The sequence below is a fragment of the Lithobates pipiens genome, unplaced genomic scaffold (genome assembly GCF_037356315.1).
Source record: "Lithobates pipiens isolate NorthernLeopardFrog02 unplaced genomic scaffold, aLitPip1_a1.2 Scaffold_3, whole genome shotgun sequence".
Taxonomy (NCBI): Eukaryota; Metazoa; Chordata; class Amphibia; order Anura; family Ranidae; genus Lithobates; species Lithobates pipiens.
The window spans coordinates 231,363,825-231,390,082 of record NW_027507790.1 but is presented as its reverse complement, the minus strand read 5'-3'; the positions used below and the strand labels follow the sequence as shown (position 1 = coordinate 231,390,082).

General features: G+C 43.6%; 1 protein-coding gene across 3 annotated transcripts in view; it reads right to left on the bottom strand.

Annotated features, from left to right (window-relative positions):
* C1QTNF3 (C1q and TNF related 3) overlaps positions 1 to 26,258 on the bottom strand; it is a 134,890-nt gene that overhangs the window by 85,795 nt on the left and 22,837 nt on the right. The window lies entirely within an intron of this gene.

The following is a 26,258-nucleotide window of genomic DNA, read 5'->3' as shown; positions in this document are numbered from 1 at the left end:
TCCTCCATCCCTCCTCTCTGCAACGCGCGTTCCCCTCCCCACAGGGAGACGCCCAGGCTGCACCAGCTACTCCATGTTGTCTTCCTCTCCTGCCAGGCTCCTCCCTTGGAGCATGTGACCCCAGGTTATATGGGAGGCCTGCCCCTGCCAGAGCAAATTAATGATTAGTCAGAGCTCTCCACATGACCTGCCTGCCACTCAGGACTCAAGTCCTGCCCCTCTTCCAGAACAATTCCACTGGAAGCATAGGGAGGTATCTCTGAGCCAAAGCACAGGTGGCCACACCCCCCACTACACTGACACTCCCATTCCCCAGATCAAAACAACTAGGCCTGCCTGAAGTCACAGACCTGCCTAAATTTGCCTGAATCTGCATTTCTGCACTAAAACACTTCTAGATCACCTACCTTTAGGTAATGACCGCTACAGTTACATCACTTGAAAAAAAAAGTTTTGCCTATAGCTCTATTGTACATTGGGAGAGAAAGGTTCATTTGTTAAAATGAAGATTTTATGTAAATAGAAAAAATAAATAGAAAAAAAATGTTTTAAATAAAATGTAAATAAAAAAAAAAGACCCAACCCATTATAGACTCTGTTTAAGAAAACCACCAAACTGAGGGTCTAATGCTCCAAGTACTCAAGGGAAATTACCATGGGTCGGGCAGGCATGAGTTAAAGAGCACTTGCGCTCCTCCGCTACTCAACGCTTCTACTGTAATATGTGACATTTATTAATTGACTAATACATTTTAAATGAAGCTAAGGCTGAAAGAAAAACAAAGTAACTGTAAAGGCAGAATTTTCATAATGCTGATCAGTGGAGGTTGTAGAAGGTCACTGGGTGAGAAACAGTATTTCTGCCTATTTCTTGATGTTCGTAATTTATGATTCAGTTGAACAGCTCACTCAGCAGTTGCAGATGTTTATCCATCAGCTAAGCCACATCAATAGAATATACTGGAAAACATGCCTTGCCATCTGGAATAAAAATTATTTGCTGTCCTGTGAGATCAGAAATTCAGCCCTCTTCATGAAAGATCCAACAGCTAAGCAAGCATGTATAGATAAAGATTATCCCATCCTGGCTGTTAAAGATTTGTATTTCTTAAAAAGGGAACTATACTCTGTGTTCAGTACTTACACATTTTGTGTTACTATTGCAGCTTTTATCTGACAGAGGAGGAGAAGCAGTAAAACAGTCATTGTTCACTACTAGAATTGAGCGAATGGCTCGGCCTGTGCATGAGTTTGGGCTGAACATTGGCTGTTTGCCCTGTTCGGAGAACACCTAAATTTGCAGGGTGTTCGGCAGGTGTTCTCCACACGAACGCCCTGCAATGCACTCCATGCTGCACAGTGCATTCTGCGCCCTGATTGGGCAAAGCTTTGCTCAATCTGGGTGCTGTAAAAGCTGGTTGTTAAGGAATGGGTCCGGGAAGCCAGCTGTAGTGTCCTTAACGACCAATGAGTCATCAGCTGACTAAAAAAATAAAATAATAATAATAAAACGACGTGGGGTCCCCCCTCCCCCCAGTCCATACCAGACCCTTATCTGAGCATGCAGCCTGGCAGGTCAAGAAAGGGGGGGTGCGAGCACACCCCTTTCTCCTGAGCCATACCAGGACACATGCCCTCAACATGGTGAGGTGGGTGCTTTGGGGCGGGGGGGGGGGGGGCTCTGCTTGCGACGAGCCATACTGCATGTCCTGAATGGCCAGGCAATCTTCTGGGACCTGTAACATGCCCAGAAGATTGCAGGGAGAAAGGGAGAGAGGAGAGCTAGGTACCTGTCAAAATTAGGTACCCGCTCCCCCCAAAAAAATTACATGCCAAATGTTACATGTCAGGGGGTCAGGAGTCCTTAAGGCGGAAGCTCCACTTTTGGCTTGAACTCAGCTTTAAGTCAGTAGGAAGTGTCCCTTGTGCTGATGCCTCTTCTGTTAGATGAAATCCTCTTCCATCCCCCCCCCCCCCCATGCATCCACCATATCTAAGAATTGGTAAACTACAATATGTTACATTTTTTGTTCTTGGGGTTATTTGAAAAACTTTAAAGGAAAATATTCAAATCGTTTTTCCATCTCACTCATTCAATGAAACACCATCTTAGCATGAATTATACAAATCTGGCTAGTCTTTTCTAAACAGATGGAGGAAAAATGTCAGGAAATAATTTCATGCTCTTGGTGACAGCAGAACATCTGTAGAACCATGTCACAGAAAAATCCATAAATCATACTGGGAGCTTGAATTAAAATCAAAAGGAGAGTACAGTTTTTCTTGGTCTCTCTTTCTCTCTCTCTCTCTATATATATATCTTTATATGTAGCTATCTATCTATGGATAGATATATATATCTATATAGCTATCTATATATCTATCTATATATAAAGCCAATCGCAGCCCTGCTAGCCCCGCCCACCATCTGGAGGAAGATAACTCGCTTGGTTGCCACTACCAATGTCAGGCAGAAGGTATTTCACTGTGATTGAGAAACCCACAATGGGGTGACAGTTTGTGGAATTACTATTGAGCTTCTGGGAACTTTGTTGAAATTATTACTGAAACTTTGCATTGCTTATTACTGAACCCTGGCACTCTGTGTCCCTCTAAGCCAGAGCCAGTATTCAGTGCAAATCACATCCAACCACTTTTTCTCAGCTGCGGGGACCCAACTTATGATCTTGAACACAGGCCCACTGCTTTCAGAAAATACCCCTGACCTGAACTCATCATTGCGCATCCATTCCAGGCATCACATACAAGCACATGGGCTGAATGCAATAGGTGGATCAGCAGGGATGAGTGTACCAGGACAGGTAGATGTGTCTTATCTCAGCTTCCTTTCATCACTCGGCATATCATGCATATCATAGATGAGAAGAGAGTACAGCGGTGGAACAGAAGAGCAGAAGGGTACAGCGGTGGGGCAGATGTGCAGAGAGGTACAGTGGTGGAAGAGATGAGAAGGGGATTCAGCAGTGTGACAGAAGAGCAGGAAGGTACAGTGATGGGCCAAATGAGCAGGGGGTTCAGTGTTGGGCCAGATGAGCAGGGGGGTAGAACAGTGGGGCAGATGTGAAAGGAGGTGTATTGGTGGGGCAGATGAGCAGGGGGAACAGTGGTGGGGTAGAAGAGCAGTGGGTACAGAGGTGAGACAGATGTGCAGGAGGTACATTGTTGGGGCAGATGAGAAAGGTGGGTTACACAGGTGGGGCAGATGGGTTTAGTGTTAGGACAAATGAGAAGGTAATTCAGTAGTGAGACAGAAGAGCATGGGGATACGGTGGTGGAGCAGATGTGCAGGGAGGTACAGTGGTGGGGCAGATGACAAAAGGGGTAGGTACATTGATGGGGCAGATGAGTAGAGGGGTTACAGTGGTGGGCAGATGTGCAGGAGGTACAGTGGTGGGAGGGATGAGAAGGGGGTTCATTGGTGGGACAGAAAAGCAGAAGGGTACAGTGATGGGGCAGATGAGCAAGGGGGGTTCAGTGTTGGGCCAGATGAGAAGGGGGTTAAAGTGGTGGGAAAGATGAGCAGGGGGGTTCACTGTTGGGGCAGAGGAGAAAGGAGGTACATTGGTGGGACAGATGAGCAGGGGGTTACAGCAGTGGGGCAGAAGAGCAGGGGGAACAGAGTTGGTGCAGATGTGCAGTAGCTACAGTCATGGGGCAGATGAGAAAAAGGGTTACAGTGGTGGGGCAGAGGAGCAGAAAAGTTCAGTGTTAGGACAGATGAGAATATGGTTCAGTGGTCGAGCAGATGTGCATGGAGGTACAGTGGTGGGGCAGATGAGAAAAAGGGGACATTGGTGGGGCAGATGAGCAGGGGGTTACAGTGGTGGGACAGATGTACAAGGGTGTACAGAGGTGGGCCAGATGTGCAGGGCATTACAGTGGTGGGCCAGATGAGCAGGGTGGTACAGTGGTGAGGCAGATGAGCAGGGGGCTGCAGTGCAGGAGCAGATGAGCGGGGGGATACAGTGGTGGGCAGATGAGTGGGGGGGATACAGTGAAGGGGCAGATGAGTGGGGGGTACAGTGGTGGGGCAGATGAGCGGGGGGTAAAGTGGTGGAGCAGATGAGTGGGGGGATACAGTGGTGGGGAAGATGTGCAGGGGGGGCAGAGCTGAGGTGTGAAGTTGCATGAATTGGGGCTCTTCTGAAGTGTGGAGTTGCAGGAATTGGGGCTGATCTGAGGCGTGAGAGTGCAGGATGTTCATTTCTCCCTACTAAAGTGGTTTACAGCATTTACTTTATAAAAAATCCTTTTCGTGATTGAGAGTGAGAAGTTGACATTTTTTTGTTATTAAATCGGCACGCTCAATTTCTCTGAAAACATTTTTCGGCACACTGTGCTCAAAAGGTTGCCTACCCTGATTTAAAACATCAGTCTTGTAACAAGTAAATTGAAGTTGTTAACAAAAGAAAGCAAACATATGACAACACCTACAGCAGGTTTCAGGTTTATGTTCCTTCAAAACTTTGACAATCACATTCGGTTCAATGGCTGAAATTAGGCTTGCTGCTGGCAAAAAAAAGAGTTATAGCATATAATAGATTTTCTAGATTGGGTTGACCTACAGTATATGTCAGCCGGTGCAGTCTGTACTCCCACAGTATGTCGCTGTAGGTGGCATTTGACCTAAAAGGCAATGCAAAAGGGGAAGAAAGTTGTGAGGAGCATGGCTCCTCTATGATTTCCTGCAGTCACCAGGGTAACAGCTGTCCGATTGAACGCTGGTGCCCCTCATGACCTCCGTGGCCATCTTAAATGAGGGCAGAGCTTATTTTAGCCTCTAATTTGGCATGTATCCTGTGAGTGGTTAATGTAGGGACAGGTTCGCTATCTGTCAGGGACAGCACTTAGCGACAGGGCGAGGTTTCAGAGGAGTAAGGAAAGCACAGGTATTACGCTATCTCCACCTTGGAAGTCTCCCGGTTGGGTCTCCAGTCTCCAGGCCACATCGCTGCTCCTCATTGCAGAAGCCGCCAGCATTATTTAAAGGTACAGAACTGTTGCTACTGACTCCGTGGCATCAGACAGTTGTGCTCACCTATTTGTAACCTGCTGGAATGTTCTACAATATACAGTCTATTTTAGCCTCTGTGTGGTCTCTGCAACCGGCACACCATGCTGAGCTCTGCTTTCTTATATGTTTATGAGTCAGTGAATGATGAACCCCCACCTCCACACAAAGATACACACCTGCTTTATTTTTACTAGACCGTAACCCTATGGAGATTCAAGTAGAGACAGGAAATCTGAAAGCAAACAGCTTCAGCTATAGTCTTAATGGCTAAACCCACCTTTAAAAAATATATATAAATAAATGCAAGTATTGTTGCTGGGGAAAAAAAATGTGCATTTATAAATATTTTTTTCACAGGAGCCTGCAAAAGCCTGCAGACTCTTTTTTTCCAGCTCTATGTCTTTATTAAGGTACAGGCTTTCATTTGGAGATCTGAAAGTAATGTTAATGAACTATGAGTGCAGTGATCACCACACTCATTTTCCATTGTTAACTGCACGTTCACCTGCCATGGTACAGACAGGACTTATAGTTTATTGATTCACGGATCTCTGTGAATGAACAGTGCAGCTGTGCCGATGGAGCCTCACACAGCTATGCCGATTTCAAAAGTGACAGATGGTACAAGGGAGACAAACCCCTACACAATCTTGGGGGAATGCGCCATGTTACACCCTAAATACAGATGGAACATGGTGCAAAAGATGGCATTAGTCTTTAAAGAAAATTAATTATATTCTCCGAGATCTGTATTATGGGTACACCCTGGGCTGAATACTTATTTGTAAAATAAAAACGTTATAAAAAAAGATTGTAAAAATTTAAACAAAAAAAACAAAAAAATTAAATTAAACACACCCAAAATCATCACCATTTCCCTTTAAGAAGTTGAAATGTGCTATATATAAATTTACAATTATAATGTATATACAGTGCCTTTAAAAAGTATTCATATCCCTTGAAACTTTCCACATTTTGTCATGTTACAACCAAAAAACGTAAATGTATTTAATTGCGACTTTATGTGATAGACCAACACAAAGTGGAACATATTTGTATAGTGGAAGGAAATGATAAATGGTTTTCCATTTTTTTTACAAATAAATGTCTGAAAAAGTGTGGCATGCATTTGTATTTAACCCCCTTTACTCAGATACCCCTAACTAAAATCAAATGGAAACAAATGCCTTCAGAAGTCGCCTAATTAATAAATAGAGTCCACTTGCGTAATTTAATCTTAGTATAAATACAGCTGTTCTGTAAAGCCCTCAAAGGTTTGTTAGAGAACCTTAGAACCTTTTGTTCACTACCCTTAGTTAGTGAACAAAGACCATCGTGAAGGCCAAGGAACACACCAGACAGGTCAGGGATAAAGTTGCGGAGCAGTTTAAAGCAGGGTTAGGTTATAAAAAAAATACCCCATGCTTTGAACATCTCACGGAGCACTGTTCAATCCATCATCTGAAAATGAAAAGAGTATGGCACAACAGCAAACTTACCAAGACATGGCCGTCCACCTAAACTAACAGGCCGGGCAAGGAGAGCATTAATAAGAGAAGCAGCCAAGAGACCCATGGTGACTCTGGAGGAGCTGCAGAGATCCACAGCTCAGATGGGAAAAAATGTCCACAGGAAAACTATAAGTCGTGCACTCCACAAATCTGGCATTTATGGAAGAGTGGCAAGAAGAAATTAATTGTTGAAAGAAAGCCATAAAAAGTCCTGTTTGCAGTTTGTGAGAAGCCATGTAGAAGACACAGCAAACATGCGGAAGAAAGTGTTCTGGTCAAATGAGACCAAAAATTAGACTTTTTGGCCTAAAAGAAAAATGCTACGTGTGGCAAAACACTGTACATCTTCCTAAACACACCACCGTGAAACTTGGTGGTGGCAGCATCATGTTGTGGGGATGCTTTTCTTCAGCAGGGACAGGGAAGCGGATCAGAGTGGATGGGAAGATGGATGAAGCCAAATATAGGGCAATCTTATAAGAAAACCTGCAAAAGACCTGAGACTGGGGCGAAAGTTCACCTTCCAGCAGGACAACAACCCAAAACATACAGCCAAAGCTACAATGGAATGGTTTAGATCAAAGCATATTCATGTGTTAGAATGGCCCAGTCAAAGTCCAGATGTAAATCCAATTAAGAATCTTTGGCAAGACTTGAAAATTGCTGTTCACAGATGCTTGAATACAAATGCACGCCACACTTTTCACATATTTATTTGTAAAAAAATTGGAGAACCATTTATCATTTTCCTTCCAATTCACAATTATGTGCCACTTTGTGTTGGTCAATCACATAAAATCCCAATTAGATACATTGAAAAATGTGGAAAATGTCAAGGGGTATGAGTGCTTTTTCCAAGACACTGTACTTTATAAGTAGAAGTAGGATTATTCTCTTTTCACACTTATCCCCACACACAAGGAGAAAATATTCTGAGCACATGATGTATCCCCATGTTTTCGTTCCAGTGGAATTGGTAAAATTGAATCACTGACTCTGATGGTCCTATTAATCCTGACCCGCTAATGTATATCCTTTTTATAGAGTGTTTCAGAAGAATTGTGAATGGCTGGTTGTCCCTCTGGAGGCCATCCTCGCTCATAAAGTGAGGAAATCCTTGTCAGTCCAGTAAAATGACAACATTTGATCTATATGACAAACTATGTACATTTTGCCCTAATCCAGTCATGGCTCATTGCACATACTGTATACAGTATTCTCTCGGGAATAAAACCAAAAGGCAGGCAATAGAAAATATGATTCTTTTTTACAGAGGCAGAGTGTATTATGGGATACCAATGTCAGGATCATTTTTGTGACCCTGTAATAAGATGTTTACTTGTGGCCTCTTACATTTGGTAGATCTAGCAGAAAGAGCATTCCAATATAATCTAATCTCTGTATTCGCAACATTCATTAAAAAGACATTCATCTTTTGCAGCTATAAATGAAGACTGAATTGGCGAAAATAATACGTTTATTTAATATCTGGGGCATGTGGGTTGAATGATCCAACACATCGTTATCAACCCAAAAGTTATAAATAGATGGCCCATACTTACCCTTTAACAATGATCCCCCTTCCACCCTAGGTGCCCCCCATTAATCAGCTGTATTTTTTGCTTACCCTTTCAGGTTGATCACGTGACATCCAGGGTCCTCTACTTTTTCAGAACTTCTCCTGCGGTGGTCAGTCCTCAGTGATGAAGGTGATGTAGGTGATCGCTAAGATGGCACCAGCACCAATCACTTCATCATTGTATGTGAGTGGAGGGCTTCTTAGGTATACCCCCTAGGGATGCACTCACAGGATGTCCTCAGTCTTCTGGGCTGAATGACTCCCAGGACGTACAGTGGTGAAAAGAAATTACAGTACTAGAGAGGTGGAGAGTATTTCAGCCAGAGATTTCTTTTTATTTGAACTGTCGCACCATTTATTTTAAAATGGGGCCAAAGTTTGGTTTCACGTTTGCATTTAATGCATTTGGGGGGCAAGTGAAGACCCTCAGTCTGGCCTGGCTTTCCATTGCTGGACCCTGTAGGCACACAAACATTGGTACGCAAAGCTAGTTAGGATCCTGGCCCCTTCTAACCTGGCTTAGTAATTAATGACAAAATGTAAATGAGCTTATGCAGTAAAACTTAACTGTATTTCTGCTGATGATGGAAAAAAAAAAATTTGGTTGACAAAAAAAAAGGAAAAGAACTAAATGATGTGCTTAATGGTAAATCTATCCCTGATCAAGCAAGATCAGTTGCCATCTGTGGCAACAAGACACTGAAGGTTTTTTGGTGTCGGTGATTTAAGGCCATTACATTTCAACACCAAAATCTTCGTTAGTATATTATTATTATTATTATTATTATTCAAGATTTATATAGCGCCAACAGTTTACTAGACATGTGCATTCGTTTTCGTCCGAATGCATTTTCGTCCGAATTTCAGCTATTTTCGTTTTCGTTTTGACAAACGATAACGAAAGCACAAAATCCGAAAAACGAAAGATCCGACATAAATAAATGCTTTATTTTCGTTTTCATTGTTACAACAGTTCGATATAGAATAGGAGATTCGACATGACTCTGACAACAATCTGTGTCCATAGAACCTGTGTTCGAATGTGCCTAACCTTACCTCTATTAGTCCAAGATTATATAGAGAAAATATTCGACAGAGAAAAAAGATTTGACAGAGAGAAAAGATTCTGCAAGTTACTGTCCTAAAAAGTGTTTGGGGACCCGGGTCCTGCCCCAGGGGACATGTATCAATGCAAAAAAAAGTTTTAAAAACGGCCGTTTTTTCGGGAGCAGTGATTTTAATAATGATTAAAGTGAAACAATAAAAGTGTAATATTCCTTTACATTTCCTAGGGGGGGGTTTCTATAGTATGCCTGTGAAGGGGCGCATGTTTCCCGTGCTTAGAACTGTCCCTGCAGAAAGTGTCATTTATGCAGGAAAAAAAGTCCTTTAAAATCACTCGCAGCTATAATGAATTGTCGGCTCCCGTAATACAGAGAACACTCATTGAAAGTCATTGATAAAAAAATAAATAAATAAATAAATAAAAAAAGCGTGGGGGTCCCCCAAATTCAATTACCAGGCCCTTCAGGTCTGGTATGGATATTAAGGGGAACCCTGCCTCAAATTTAAGAAAAAATTTGACGTGGGGTTCCCCCTAAATATCCATAACCAGACCCTTCAGGTCTGGTATGGATATTAAGGGGAACCCCGCGTTAAATTAAAAAAAAATTGACGTGGGGTTCCCCCTAAGAATCCATACCAGACCCTTTATCCGAGCACGCAACCTGGCAGGCCGCAGGAAAAGAGGGGGGGACGAGAGAGCGGCCCCCCTCCCTCCTGAACCGTACCAGGCCACATGCCCTCAACATTGGGAGGATGCTTTGGGGGTCTGTGACCCCTCAAAGCACCTTGTCCCCATGTTGATGAAGACAAGGGCCTCATCCCCACAACCCTGGCCGGTGGTTGTGGAGGTCTGCGGGCGGGGGGCTTATCAGAATCTGGAAGCCCCCTTTAACAAGGGGACCCCCAGATCCCGCCCCCCCCCCTGTTTGAAATGGTAAGGGGGTACAAAAGTACCCCTACCATTTAACAAAGAAAGTGTAAAAAATGGTTAAATAAAACAAACACACTTTTGAAAAATTCCTTTATTAAAAATAAAAAAATAAAAAAAAGATTCCAGCGGCGGTAATCCACTCTTGCTATCCAGCGACGGACGGTCATCTCTCCAGCGATGTCTCATCTCATCCAGCGCAGCGAATCCTCCGTCCTTCTTCTGTCTCCGTGGAGGAGACACTGCAAGGATTCCGGCGGCTGACGTTTCTTATATACGGAGGGCGGGGCCACCCGTCACCTGACCCCGCCCCCCTCTGACGGAAGGGGAAACCCGGGGTTCCCTGTGACGTAGGGGTGACCCGCACCCCTCTGATGTAACACAGGCAGGTTTCCGTTACATCAGAGGGGGGCAGGGTCACCTATACGTCACGGGGAACCCCGGGTTTCCCCTTGCGTCAGAGGGGGGCGGGGTCAGGTGACGGGTGGCCCCGCCCTCCATATATAAGAAACGTCAGCCGCCGGAATCCTTGCAGTGTCTCCTCCACGGAGACAGAAGAAGGATGGATCGCTGCGCTGGATGAGATGAGACATCGCAGGAGAGATGACCGTCCGTCGCTGGATAGCAAGAGTGGATTACCGCCGCTGGAATCTTTTTTTTATTTTTTTATTTTTAATAAAGGAATTTTTCAAAAGTGTGTTTGTTTTATTTAACCATTTTTTACACTTTCTTTGTGAAATGGTAGGGGTACTTTTGTACCCCCTTACCATTTCAAACAGGGGGGGGGGGCCGGGATCTGGGGGTCCCCTTGTTAAAGGGGGCTTCCAGATTCTGATAAGCCCCCCGCCCGCAGACCTCCACAACCACCGGCCAGGGTTGTGGGGATGAGGCCCTTGTCCTCATCAACATGGGGACAAGGTGCTTTGAGGGGTCACAGACCCCCAAAGCATCCTCCCAATGTTGAGGGCATGTGGCCTGGTACGGTTCAGGAGGGAGGGGGGGCCGCTCTCTCGTCCCCCCCTCTTTTCCTGCGGCCTGCCAGGTTGCGTGCTCGGATAAAGGGTCTGGTATGGATTTTTAGGGGGAACCCCACGTCAATTTTTTTTTTTAATTTGACGCGGGGTTCCCCTTAATATCCATACCAGACCTGAAGGGTCTGGTTATGGATATTTAGGGGGAACCCCACGTCAAATTTTTTCTTAAATTTGAGGCAGGGTTCCCCTTAATATCCATACCAGACCTGAAGGGCCTGGTAATTGAATTTGGGGGACCCCCACGCTTTTTTTTTTTTTTTTTTAATTTTTTTTTTTATCAATGACTTTCAATGAGTGTTCTCTGTATTACGGGAGCCGACAATTCATAATAGCTGCGAGTGATTTTAAAGGACTTTTTTTCCTGCATAAATGACACTTTGTGCAGGGACAATTCTAAGCACGGGAAACATGCGCCCCTTCGCAGGCATACTATAGACAACCCCCCCCTACGAAATTTAAAGGAATATTACACTTTTATTGTTTCACTTTAATCATTATTAAAATCACTGCTCCCGAAAAAACGGCCGTTTTTAAAACTTTTTTTTGCATTGATTCATGTCCCCTGGTGCAGGACCCAGGTCCCCAAACACTTTTTAGGACAGTAACTTGCAAATTGGCCTTTAAAATGAGCACTTTAGATTTTGAACGTTGGAGTCCCATAGACTTTAATAGGGTTCTAAAGTATGCTATATACTAGCTCCGTCGAATCTTCTTTATACATTCGACAGACACCATAAGCCTTCAAAGACAGATTCGACCGTGATTCATGTGGATTTTCGGACGAATGCACGTGTCATTTCTGACTGCGTTTTTTAACCACTTAAGCCCCGGACCATTTTGCTGGCCAAAGACCAAAACGCTGAGTACACAGGAGATCTGCCTCTGTCTAATCTGGCACTGAGCAGGCTGCATTAATGGTCACTGCTGAGGCTGCAATGATGGGCAATACAAGGCTGCAGATGGGCAATGGTGAGGATGCAGATGGACAATAATAAGGTTGTATTGATAAGCAATGGTGAGGCAGCAGATGGGCACTGATCAGGCTACAATGATGGGAAATGGTGAAGTTGCATTGATGGGCACTGTTGAGGCTGCAATGATGGGCAATGGCGAGGCTGCAGATGGGCACTGATCAGGTTGCAATGATGGGCAATTGTGAGGCTGCAGATGGGCAATGGTAAAGCTTCAGATGGGCACTGATCAGGCCTCATTAGTGGGCAATGGTGAGGCTGCAGATGGGCGCTGTATTGATGGGCATTGACCCTTATTTTGCTTTAAAGTTCTCTACTTCCCTCTTAAAATTAAGGTGTGTGGTATACGCCTGTGATAGATACGGTATTTTGGACCCCAGTACACTGGCCAGTAGGGGAAGGTTTTCTAGAGACTGCTGGACCATTGTTCTAGCATTCCCCCCCTAGACAGGACCTTCCCTAGTATAGGGATTATTCACTAGTCTGCCTGTTTCTTACTAAATGTGTATGTTAATCCTAGTACACACGAATATTTTTATTTTCTATTCAACTCAGTTCCGGTCGGAGCTGCTGTACTAACAAACCGATGTTAGTGCATTGATCCCCTGCTGCTGAGCTGTTGTATTCTGACAGGGGGACATGCCCCCGCCAGAACACACCATTTAGCACTCTCAGTCATTGGCTGAGATCGATGATCAGAAGCAAGACGGCTGCTGGTTTTCAAGCATGCTTGTCTGACAGAAGCCGGCCAAATGGCTGAATGTCACCCAGTTTTTATTGAACCAGCCGATGTCTCCTGACATGCGGTCCATGTGTACTAGGCATTAATTGGCAACTGTTTCACCTATTGTTTTTTGCCTGCTTATTGCCATTTTCCATACTTTGGCTATTGCTATATTAATGTGTATTGTTGTAATTAATATTCACCCTTCAGCCCTGGTGTGTTGGAGAGCATGGTGCTGCTTCGAGAGTCATGGGCACTGGAAACAATGGACCCAAGAAACATCAGGTCTTCTGGGGTTAAGCACTGCAGTAGTTCCACCAAATATCACATGTACAGTACAGTATCAGTGAAGATTCAGATTGCAAGAAATCTGCTAACAATAGCACATTTCAACACCATGGAGAATGCATCAACACTCAGTGGCGGCCCATCCATAGGGGGCGCATGGGCTCTGGCCCCAACCCCACTCCCCCCCCACCCCCCCCTCCGGGTAGCCACAAAAAAACTTTTTATTAAAACTGGGCCTTTAAAAAAAAAATCCAAAAAAGTTCCTTAAGTGCACTGTGTTTGGATGCCAGACAGAGTGCACTATGGGAAGTGCCACGTCTATACACGAGATTGCAGATGTGGCGCTTCATTTGCGGGCATATAGCCTGCCTTGTGGAGCTTTCTAAAGCGCCAAGTAGCTAGTAGGGCGGTTTGATTGACAACAACAAGGTAAGTACCGCTGTGCGGAGAACGAGGGGTGGGGGGGGGTTGAAGTGACAGAGGCTGCATTTAATGGGACACAGACAGGCTGCATTTGGGGGGACATAGGCTGCATCTGGGGGGACAGAGAATGCATTTGTTGGACATAGGCTGCATTTGGTGGACACAGGCTGCAGGCTGCATTTGGTGGACACAGGCTGCAGGCTGCATTTGGAGGACACAGGCTGCATTTGGTGGACAGAGGCTGCATTGTGAGTGACACAGGCTGTATTTGGTGGGACACAGGCTGCATTTGAAGGGACACAGGCTGCGTTTGGTGGGACACAGGCTGTATTTGGTGGGAGACAGGCTGCATTTTCTGTGACACAGGCTGCATTTAGTGGAACACAGGCTGTATTTGGTGGACACAGGCTGCATTTGGTGGGACGCAGGCTGCATTTGATGGGACACAGGCTGCATTTGATGGGACAGAGGTTGTAATTGGTGGACACAGGCTGCATTTGGTGGGATACAGCTTGCATCTGATGGGACACAGGCAAGCTGCATTTGGGGGTGACAGAGGCTGCATTTGGGGGGACAGAGACTGAATTTGGGGGGATACAGGCTGCATTTGTTGGGACACAGGTTGCATTTCTTGGAAACAGGCTGTATTTGTTGGGACAGAGTCTGCATTTTGAGTGGCACAGGCTGTATTTGGTGGGAAACAGGCTGCATTTAGGGTGACAGAGGCTGCATTTGAGAGGACACATGCTACATTTGGGGGAACAGAGGCTGAATTTGGGGGGGCACAGGCTGCATTTGGTGGACACAGGCTGCATTTGGTGGACACAGGCTGCATTTGGGGGGACAGAGGCTGCATTTGGGGAGACACAGGCTGCATTTGGTGGACACAGGCTGCATTTGGGGGGCACAGGCTGTATTTGGTGGGACACAGGCTACATTTTGAGTGACACAGGCTGTATTTGGTGGAACACAGGTTGCATTTGGTGGGACACAGGCTGCATTTTGAGTGACACTGGCTGTATTTGGTGGGACACAGGCTGCATTTGGGGGACACAGGCTGTATTTGGTGGGACACAGGCTGTATTTGGTGGGACACAGGCAAGGCTGCATTTGGTGAAACACAGACTGTATTTGGTGGACGCAGGCCGCTTTTGGTGGGATGCAGGCTGCATTTGATGGGTGTTGAACAAAGATTGGTTCCATAATTACAGAGTATGGTACCAACACCCCAAGATTTAAGAAAAATAGAAAAGGCTTGGAGATACTGGACTTTTAAGGTACCTAATAATACAAGTAGCACATAATAACAAATTAAAACAGACAAATGTTTTTTATTTGGAAAGAGTTAAAAAAAAGGGAAAATGTAGTGACTGCAATCATGCCTGCTAACATAGTTCTATACATAAAACCTATTACAGAAAAACAGGAATTACAGCACTCAAATACATAAAACACTCCGTTCCCATTTTTTCAACATGTTTCGCCTATGTGGCTTCTAAGTATAGAGAAATATATCCCACTCTAGATGTATATAACTAGAAAGAAAGACAAAAGTTAATACATCATAATACATGAAAGCTACATTAACACAAACAAAATAAACATTTTTGCAGCTGTGTGGCTCCAAGACCCATACACCCAAAAGAAATACTGAAAATGTATCCTACTACAAAACATGATGTTGCATGTTCCCCCTACCTCCAAAACAGGGGGCATGAGAGTCAGATCCAGTATAAAAGCAATTCCCCAAAGATCTCGTTGCACACGCAAGCCAAAGAATGGTCCGTAAAAAAGCCAGAATACCCGTAGAAAGGGGTGAGTTTGCTACATATTTTTCTAAACCATATAAGCGCAATACCTATAATAGCATTAAGCAACAAAAAAGAGAAGAAAAAAGAAATCAATCAAAAATAGAGGGGAGCAGGAAAGCAGCTCAGAACAGGCTTTCAATGCTAATCTGCACCTACCTCCCACTAATGGGTAAATAGAGACATCAAAATAAATCCAGGAGCTCGGGTGAACCATACAGCAGGCAATTGCCTGTTGGGTAGTTACTTACACCGACAGAGTCTATATAAAAAACATCGAAAGATAAAGGATAAAATGTTGTATAGGGACAAAGAAAAGAACACAATAACAATACATATCCACAGCCACACCACATTGTAACATCTATTTATAAAAAATCAATGTGCTCAAGAAATATAGAAATTTTGATGTCTCTATTTACCCATTAGTGGGAGGTAGGTGCAGATTAGCATTGGAAGCCTGGTCTGAGCTGCTTTCCTGCCTTCCTCTATTTTTTATTGATTGCTTTTTTCTTCTCTTTTTTGTTGCTTAATGCTATTAGTTATTATTACAGGTATTGCGCTTATATGGTTTAGAAAAATATGTAGCAAACTCACCCCTTTCTATGGGTATTCTGGCTTTTTTATGGACCATTCTTTGGCTTGCGTGTGCAACGAGATCTTTGGGGAATTGCTTTTATACTGGATCTGACCCTCATGCCCCCCCTTTTTGGAGGTAGGGGGAACATGCAATATCATGTTTTGTAGTGGGATACATTTTCAGTATTTCTTTTGGGTGTATGGGTCTTGGAGCCACACAGCTGCAAAATTTTTTATTTTTATTAATTTGTTTGTGTTAATGTAGCTTTCATGTATTATTATGTATTAACTTTTGCCTTTCTTTCTAGTTATATACATCTAAAGTGGGATATATTTCTATATACTTAGAAAGATTACTCTGCGTCCTTTTTCCTGAAGAAGCTACATAGGCGAAACATGTTGAAAAAATGGGAACGGAGTGTTTCATGTATTTGAGTGCTGTAATTTCTGTTTTTCTGTAATAGGTTTTATGTATAGACCTATGTTAGCAGGCATGATTGCAATCACTACATGTTCCCTTTTTTTTTTAACTCTTTACAAATAAAAAACATTTGTCTGTTTTAATTTGTTATTATGTGTTACTTGTATTATTAGGTACCTTAAAAGTCCTGTATCTCCAAGCCTTTTCTATTTTTCTTGATGGGATACAGGCTGCATTTGATGGGACACAGGCTGCATTTGGTGGGGCAGAGGCTGTATTTGGTGGGATACAGGCTGCATTTGGTAGACACAGGCTGTTTTTGGTGGGACACAGGCTGCATTTGATGGGACACAGGCTGCATTTGGTGGGACAGAGGCTGTATTTGGTAGACACAGGCTGCATTTGGTGGGACACAGGCTGTATTTGGTGGGACACAGGCTGCATTTGGTAGACAAAGGCTGTATTTGGTGGGACACAGGCTGCATTTGGTAGACACAGGCTGTATTTGGTGGGACACAGGCTGCATTTGGTAGACACAGGCTGTATTTGGTGGGACAGAGGCTGCATTTAATGTGACACAGGCTGCATTTAATGTGACACAGGCTGCTTTTGGTGGGACACAGGCTGAATTGTATGTGACATAGGCTGCATTTGATGTGGCTGCATTGATGGGACACAGGCTGCATGTAAGGAGGGACTCCGCTGGGGGCACCTGATCTCCAAGCCTTTTCTATTTTTCTTGATGGGACACAGGCTGCATTTGATGGGACACAGGCTGCATTTGGTGAGACAGAGGCTGTATTTAGTGGGACACAGGCTGCATTTTGAGTGACACAGTCTGTATTTGGTGGACACAGGCTGCATTTGGTAGACACAGGCTGCATTTGGTGGGACACAGGCTGCATTTAATGTGACACAGGCTGCTTTTGGTGGGAAGCAGGCTGCATTTTATGTGACACAGGCTGCATTTAATGTGGCTGCATTTGATGGGACACAGGCTGCATGTAAGGAGGGAATCCGCTGGGGCACCTGATGTCAGGACTGACTCTGCTGGGGACATCTGATGGCATCTGGTGGCAGGCGACGTGGCTAGTGATACGCTCAGGGCTCCCACTGATTTTGCTTTATGGTAAGTTGATTGATTTCATTTTATATTACAGTCTATATTATAGTTGATTGATTTTATTTTATATTACAATGTAATAATAGAAATAATGTGCTTCAATCATCCTCACACCATAGAAACCATGGTGCCAAGATGATTGAAGTGCTAACACCAGGTGTTTGGCATATCTTTATCTGCTGATTGTTAAACGCTCTAGAATACACATATTTCTATTGATGTGTAGGATCTGGGTCTGCTATCCCTCCATCCCTCTCTCCCTCTCCCTGCATCCCTCATTCATCTCAGATGCTAACCACACCACCATAGAGCCACGCCCACTATTTTGCTGAAACCATGCCCATTTTCACCAAGTAGGAGAGGTCAAAAAGGAAGGACGGGGTCTGGCGACCCCCCCATCCTAAAATGTCCCCTCCACTGTATATACTGTATTTATTACAGGCATTTATAAAATGTAAGCAGCGCTTCACATATGTTGTACATTCACATCAGCCCCTGCTCTCAAGGTGCTTACAATGAAGGGTCACAGGCTCACATGTATACATATACTAGGGCCATTTAGGAGCCACTTAACTTACCAGCATGTCTTTGGGGTGTGGGAGGAAACACACACAAACACAGGAAGGACATGCAAACTTCATGCAGGTCGTTTTGTGGTTGGGGTTTGAATTGATGACCTTAGTACTGTAAGGTAAAAGTGCTAATCACCTAGCCACTGTGCTGCTTATACATATTTTAAGACACTAGATATCATGGTGGTGGATGGTATTTATGTTCCACCTAACCATTCTCATCTACACAGGGTAAGAGGCTATGGGGCTTGCATCTCATAGCTTAGTAATTTTCGGTCTGGGTCTTGGTGCCTGGAGACTAGAGCTTTCGTTGGCATAAAGGTCTATATCCCACCTTACAGCCAGACCTTAGTGACTGTGCATCTGTGTACAGGTGTTTTTGGTTTGGAGCTAATCGAAGCTTGGTACTTTTCCCATCCGAGGAGACAGTCATGCTGCAAAGGGAGTAGCAACAATGTACAGACAAGAGGAGATCATCGGTTCTAGCATACATTGACCAGGCTGGCGCTAGAAAGAAAGAACAGGCCCCTAACTAAAGGGAACCTGGGTGAAGGGCCAGCATGACTAGTGGGACAGATGTGGGGTGAACACAGGGAAGTTCCTGTAGGAAGTGGGATAGGTTAAGGGGGTGGGAGTTATGGTCATTGGTGATGGGGAGGAGTGGCCGTGGTTAATTTTGACCCCTGCAGAGGAAGGGGTCAACTCGCTTGTGGGCAGCAGAGGAAGGGATAGGACATAAGTTGGGAATTTTTCCCGCCCACCCTCTGTTGTTTGGCTGTATGGGGTGTACAGTTGTGTGTATTTTGGGTTATGTGGGCATGGGTCTCTGGTTTGTGAAGGTTGGAATGGTGGAAGGTATGGGGTGGGGACGGGTTGGACCTATCTCGGTATGGGTACCCTCCCTATCTGGAAATAATGGGCTACTGGTCATCGGGCTGCAGTGGCAAGAAGGTGGCAATAGTTTGTCCCTGAGCTGGTGGGATTACGGCTAGGGGCCAGGATGCTGAGGTGGTGGTAGTGCAGCCGATGCGGTAGAATACCTTCCTTCATGAACCTCAGACAGAGCAGTAGTTTAAAAAGTTGGGGTTTTATATATGTGGTATATATTTATTTCAGTTTTATATAGAGGGGAAAAAATCTATTGTTCTCAATGGAGATGGTTCACATCTCTACTCCATGTCGCCTGAAGCCAAACGCTTGAAGCTCAAACAAGTTCCAGACCCTTTTTTGTCGCTTGAATTGAGCAGATTTGGGCGTTTTTCTTCTTTTTACATTGGTGACCTTTTGCCTTGCACAAAATCGTTGCAAAACGCTGTAAAAAACTTAGAGAATCGCGGTAAAAAATGCTGCATTTTCTGTTTGAATGCAGCCTCAGGGTAAAGTTTAGCTCAGGTGCTTGGAACTGCTGACTTTAAAAGCGAAATTAACTTTCACCACTGGATTGATTCAACTATTCAATATAATCTATAAAAAGGTATTTTATTGAGCTTTTAAACTTTATAGTATTAATAAATTTAATTTATATTATTTATCCATCCCTTTATTTATGTATTTAGTTTTCTGCTTGGCCCCAGAAGAACATCTAATACTAGTCTACATTTGCATATCTATATGTAAGAAGGGGAAAATATAGGATTCTGACCCACCATCAACCAATTCCTCTTCTTCTTTTTTAATCCTGTTTTTAACGGAATTATCATAGAAGTTTGGATCAGATAATGGCTTCCCATTTTTTATTTTTTTTTATTTTTTTTTATTTTTTTTAGACCTTTTATTACATTTATTCATTATATATATTTATTATGATTATTTACTTATATTATTGTTATTATTATTATTATTATTATTCTTGTATATGATTTGTATATGCAAAGCACAATTAGTTTTTCTTAAATTTCAAAATTTGTTTGCATAAATACTTAATATACTTCTTGTTGCTTGTATTTTCAATAGTCACTACGTATTGTCTCCTGAGGAAGCTGTTTTGGAGCGAAACATATTGAGAAAAGAGTGGTATTGACAATTTATGTGTAAAGTTTTTGGAAGTGTAACAAGAATACGTTTTTTGTATTGTTTCTTTTTGTAAAATTTGTAATAAAATTGTAATATGTTATTCATGGTGATGCTTTTGTCTTAAATGTGTTAAATACACAATCAAACACCTAAAAACTTCTGAGGTCTAGTGACCTCAAAGTCCCGTTTTTGGTTTAAGTCGTTTAATTGGGATGTGGTGTTTTTTATTTTTGTCTTTTTGTGTTTTTCTTGCTTTTTGTTCATATGCCCAATATCTTTTACTTTTTGCTATAATAAATATCCGACATTTTTTTTATCCCCCAAAAATTTTTTTTCCTCAGTTTAGGCTGATATGTATTCTTCTACATATTTTTGGTAAAAAAAAAAAAATCACAATAAGTGTATATTGATTGGTTTGCGCAAAAGTTATAGTGTCTACAAAATAGGGGGTAGATTTATGGCATTTTTATTTGTATTCTTTTTTTACTAGTAATGGCAGCAATCTGCGATTTTTATCTGGACTGCGATATTGTGGCGGACAAATTGGACACTTTTGACACATTTTTGGGACCATTGACAATTATACAGCGATCAGTGCTATACAAATGCACGGATTACTGTATAAATGTCACTGGCAGGGAAGGCGTTAACTCTAGGGGGCAATCAAGGGGTTAACTGTGTTCCCTAGGTGTGTTCTAACTATAGGAGGGATGGGACTGTGTAGGAGGAGAGAGAGAGATCGGTGTTCATACATAATATGAACACACGATCTGTCTCTACTCCCTTGAGAGAACCGGGATCTGTGTGTTTACACACACAGATCCCGATTCTCGCTCTGTCGCGAGCGATCGTGAGGAGCCCAGGAGTCATCATGCCCGACAGGCACTCGCATTGGCTCTGGGCACACGGTGCGGGTGCGTGCGCGGCCCTAGTGGCCATAAGGCAAAGCGACTTAAGGTAAAGTCGTTTCGCTCATCCGTGCCATTCTGCCACAGTAAAACTGCGGTGGCTGGTCGGCAAGCAGTTAAACACAAGTTGGCGGGTGGTCCTTCAAGTCTTATATTTGAGTCTAAAATCTGTCAGGCATGTGGGGTAGTATTCCCATAACAAGGGCTGATTAGTTTTGTACTGTACAAGGGATAGTGTTTTCCTTCGTTTCCTGTCTGATAGACATTTCAGAAAGTTAAAGAGGATCTTCACCCTAGAAAAAAAACATTAAAAGTCTGCACCTTCAAATACTGCAGCTGTTGACTTTTAATAAAAGCATACTTATCTGACTATGGATCCAGGATAATTACAGCTGCTCCTGCACCCAGTCAGGCATGCTTCTCAGTTCTCTGACTGCAACACTCACCAGCCCTCTTGGCTGTCTTTCTTCCTGGAGACTTGCCCGGCAGTGTCCTCCTTCTTTCCTCTCCTTGCTCCGGTGCCTCTTGGTCAGGATACCTCTGTGTTTCGTGAAGGGGGGTCTCTTCTGCACCCGAGCCCAGGCCGAGGTCATCCCTCCCCCAGACTTGGGGGCATCCTCAAGTGCCACCAACAGCCTAACACTATATCTCCATCTTCCACCCAAACTCACACTGCCCCAGCTGGGCTGACCCTAAGTATTTGAGGGGGCCTGCCCCCTGCCAACCCATTTGTTGAAGATTGGTCAGGGCCCTCAGGACACTCCAGACAGCTCATCCTAGACCCCTCCCAACTGCTTCTGGAATCTTCTCCAAATTTCCAACTAGCAGGGGGAGTCACCAGAGAAGTTGCTGATGAGTCATCCAGCCTACCTGAGTCATTCACCCAACCCAGAAAAACACACAGGCTTGGCTGCCAGTCAACCCTGACAATTTACCTACTCTAACAAAAAAAACCTTAACTCTAACACTCTACCAATGCTAGGGAGTGTTACACAAGTTGTGTTGCAGAACAAAAGGACAGTTTGAAATGGAAGAACAAAGACCGGGTAAGCATTAGGATACTAGTCAGTCTAGCAGCAATGGTCCAGTTCAGGTAGGTTCGTGAAAGCTAGATATATTAAATAGAGAAAAGCTATACACATTGTTATAGAAACAATCCGCAGGGAAAGAGGACACTGAGATATTACTGGAACTTAAGTGGTATAAGCAATAGCCTTTAGAGAAAGAGATAACACAAAAGTCAGACAACAAGAAAATGTCATTTTAAATAGCATTCCCTGGTATCTTCTAGAATCCAAGGAAGGAACTGATTTCAATTTTTCTAATCTCTCGGAATCTGTAATCAAATTTTTCTAATCTCTAGGAAACCAAAGTCTGCACCATATTTATGAGTGTGCCATATGTACAGAGATAGGTTACAACTGCTAACTGATCAGAGGCAGGATTTATAAATTATTACATTTATAGTCATTACATAAAGTAAATAACTAAATACAATTATACCAATACACATTTTTGATCTGACAACATATTTAAAATGTTATATGTGTAATAAAAATGACAATTGCTTTCACTTCTGTAAACTGAGCTCTATGGTGAATAATAACATGTAATGAAATACAGCAACAGTGCTAAAGGGTTATTCAACTGTGTTTAATCCTATTTAGAAGTCAAATATAAACTCTGTTCCACGATTACAAGACTATCTGTGACATCACCATATACTATAGCATTATCATTTTGACTTTGACTTTAAAGCCTCCATATTTGGTCAATGATGTCATCCAGGGGACTACTGTCTATTGTTACAGTTAGCAGCAGGGCTTGGGAGCTGTCATTGTGTCACATGAGCAATGGAATCAGATTTGTTTGTGGGTCTTATCTTCTAGTCTTAGGACTGTGTCTTTATTTACTACTACTTTATTTTTTTGTTTTGTGAACGAGTAGGGTGTAAATTGTACCCCTTAGGCCGCGTACACACGCGGGGACTGTTCGCCCAACTTTATCCGCTGAACAGTGTTTCGGCAAACAGTCCGCTCGTGTGTGGGCTTTCAGCGGACAGTTTCAGCGAACAGTCCGCTGAACAAGGTTTTTCGGAAATTCCGAAAAACTGTCCGCTGAAACTTTGTTTCAGCGAACAGTCCCCCCGTGTGTAGGCTTGTTCGTCAAACTAAGTTCCGCGCATGCTCAGAAAGGATTTACACGCCGAAAGTTATAATGCAGTGTATAGGACGTCGTATTTTCCGTCCCGTCGTACGTGCCGTTCATGTCATCGCGCACGGTTTCAGCAAACTGTTCGTTCGTCGTGTGTGGCCATGTCCGTCCATGCTAATTTTGAGCGGACTGTTTGCCGAAACTGTTTGACGGACAAAGTTGGGCGAACAGTCCCCGCGTGTGTACCCGGCCTTACTCATTCACGTTTGGGAAGCTGGTATTTGAGAACTCCCTTATTTTCAAAAGGAGGATATCAAAGTGTGTTACGTTCCCTGTCTGCAGACCCCCACAACTAGTGGGCCAGGGTTGTGGGGAAGAGGCCCTTTACCTCATCAACATAGGAACAAGGTGCTTTGACATGGTGGGTAAGGGTCTGGTATTTGCCATGCTAGGATAAGGACCTAGTATAGATTTTTGGGGGAAGGGGACAAACAAGATTTTCTTTTGTGTGGCCCCCCAAAAAAAAATTCATACCAGACCTGAGGCACTGGTATGAGTTTGGTGGCGACACTATCCTTTGTTTTTTTTTTGTTTGTTTTTTACAGTCCTTGCCGCTTTATTTATATTTACCTTTCAGTTTGGGTTTGTTAGTATTAAGCTGACCATACATGGATCAAAATTAAGCCGGTTCAGCAGGGTCTGGCTGAATTATGATCCACTGATGATGTACTGCATGAGCAGGCTTATTATACCACAATCGATCCATCGATTGACTTGGGTACAACCAGCCTGTCAGATTATTCTACATGTGACTACTGCCAGCAGATACAGCTGCTAGAAGTAATCATTGCATTCAGCGATGCAGGTAGTAGGCTTCCCGCAACCCCATACCCCCCTCCCCCGATAGCAGAATACAATAGCTCTGCGAGGGAATTGAGTGAGTGATTCCACGGTGGAAGAAAATAAAATCAATTCATCTATGAAATTAAATTAATTAAAATTAATTAATTAAACCCACGCTCTCCAAGATATCATATTTCAAAGTGTTTTAAAGTGCAAATGCTCCAATTTCATAGACCAACATCAGCAAACATGATCAAGCTTATAATGTGAAAACATTATGTGGATTGTGTGTGACATCTACAAAAATGATGGACAAAATAAGTAGTCAAATTATGTGATTAAAAATATAATTATTCAAAAATGTCATTCAAATCATGTGAGTGTTCCAAATCTTGGTGTAAAACAAGAAATAGATCTTGCCACCACCATCACCTGCCACACATCCTACTCACCAGAATCCCATGACACCCATTACAGGTAGTCAGGGCCGGGACAAGGGGTGGGCAGGAGGGGCGGCTGCCCTGGGCACTGTGGTATCATGGGCGGTGGGGGGGGGGGGCACCACAAGGAAATAGGGGGGAGGGGATTTGTGTTGGAAAGGGGGATTTGGGAGGCAGCAGGAAGTATTGTTCTAGGAGGGGAAATTTGGGGGGTATGCTAAAATTTAGGGGGAGAAGGAATGGGGGAATAAGATTTGTGCTAGGAAGGATGATTGGGGCACTTTGTGCTGGAAGGGGGATTTGCAGTGGGGTTATTGGGAGGAGTAATCTTAGGGGTAGATAATTTGTGCTAGGAGGAGTAATTTTTTTGGGGGGGGCACTTGAATTGGGGGGGATTTGGGGGGTGGGGGGAAGATTTGTGCTGGGAGGAGGGGGAATTTATGCTTAGGGGGTGAAAAACATTAGTGCTCAGTTTTTTTTGGGGGGGGGGGGGGTTTGATGACGCATAATGCCCATACACTTTGGGGGCAGGGGGTGCAGTTTGGCATGTTTGCCCTGGGCTCTGGATGACCTTGTCCCGCCACTGTAGGTAGTCATATGCTCCTGTGGGTAATACCAATGGAGATTCCTCACGGCCACAGCTATGGTCCAAGTGGAACATCAATTAAGAATCGATCAGCAGGTGATCACAAACACTTGTGGGAAATCTCAAGATGAGAGATTATTGATAACTACAGCAGGTATCCACGGGTTAGTGGAAAATAAAAATAAAAAGGGCTTCCATGGTGAAGTATATCACAATTTAGTCCAAAAATTTGAGTTAAAAATAGGTTTAAAATCAAGTGTCCATAGCAGCTACATGTTGGAGACGCCATTAGGCCCCTTTCACACTGGGGCGAGAGGTGCGTCAGCGGTAAAGCACCACTATTTTTAGTGGCGATTTACCCCCGTTTGCGGCCAAGAAAGGGTTAAAATAAAACCCTTTCTTTAACCCTCTGCAGAGGCACTTTTCCGGCGATATAGCCGCGGTGCCTCATTGATTCCAATGGGAAGAAGCAGTGGAGGAGCGGTATACACACCTCTCCTTCACTGCTCCAAAGATGCTGCTAGCTGGACTTTTTTTAACCTCCTGCTAACGCACCGCTCCATTGTGAAAGACCTCAGGATTTTCCCAGTGGAGACACAGCAGCGGCTGTTTCAGGTCGGTTAGCAGGTGCTATTTTTAGCGCAATACCGCCTGTAAAATGACCCAGTGTGAAAGGGGTCTTAGCGTTCCAGGCTGCGTTCCAAACGGCAGAAGTGATGCACCACGTTCAAGCCACCCTATGCGTTTCGTCAGCACGCTCTGACGTCATCTATGGCATGCCTTACAGATTTTTTTCTAGGTTAGTGACACTTAGGTGTAGTGTTAAGGATTAGGTGTAGTGTTGGCTGGGCTGAAAAACTTATAAGACACAAATTGATTCTACTCCACTTTATTAATAAAACATTAAATGTATTTTTTAGTCTACAAATGTGAGTGATCATTTTAAAAAAGAGGGATTAACACTTGGAGCCAATCAGGTGTGCAGGGCTGTGTATATCTCAGGACTGTATGAACAGAAATCCTTATCCTTTGGCAGGTAGGACAAATCCCAATTATACATTTTATTGCTGTGTTAATTCTATTGATAGGGCTGTGACACCCCTAATTTTTACAATGACCTTATTCACATTTTTAAAAAAATTTGCAATTTTTTCTTGATCTTGTTGGTAAAAGCACAAAACGACCAACATATCATACATATACAGATCTAAACAAATGTGTCAGTACAAACTATAACAATTCTTTGGACCTCA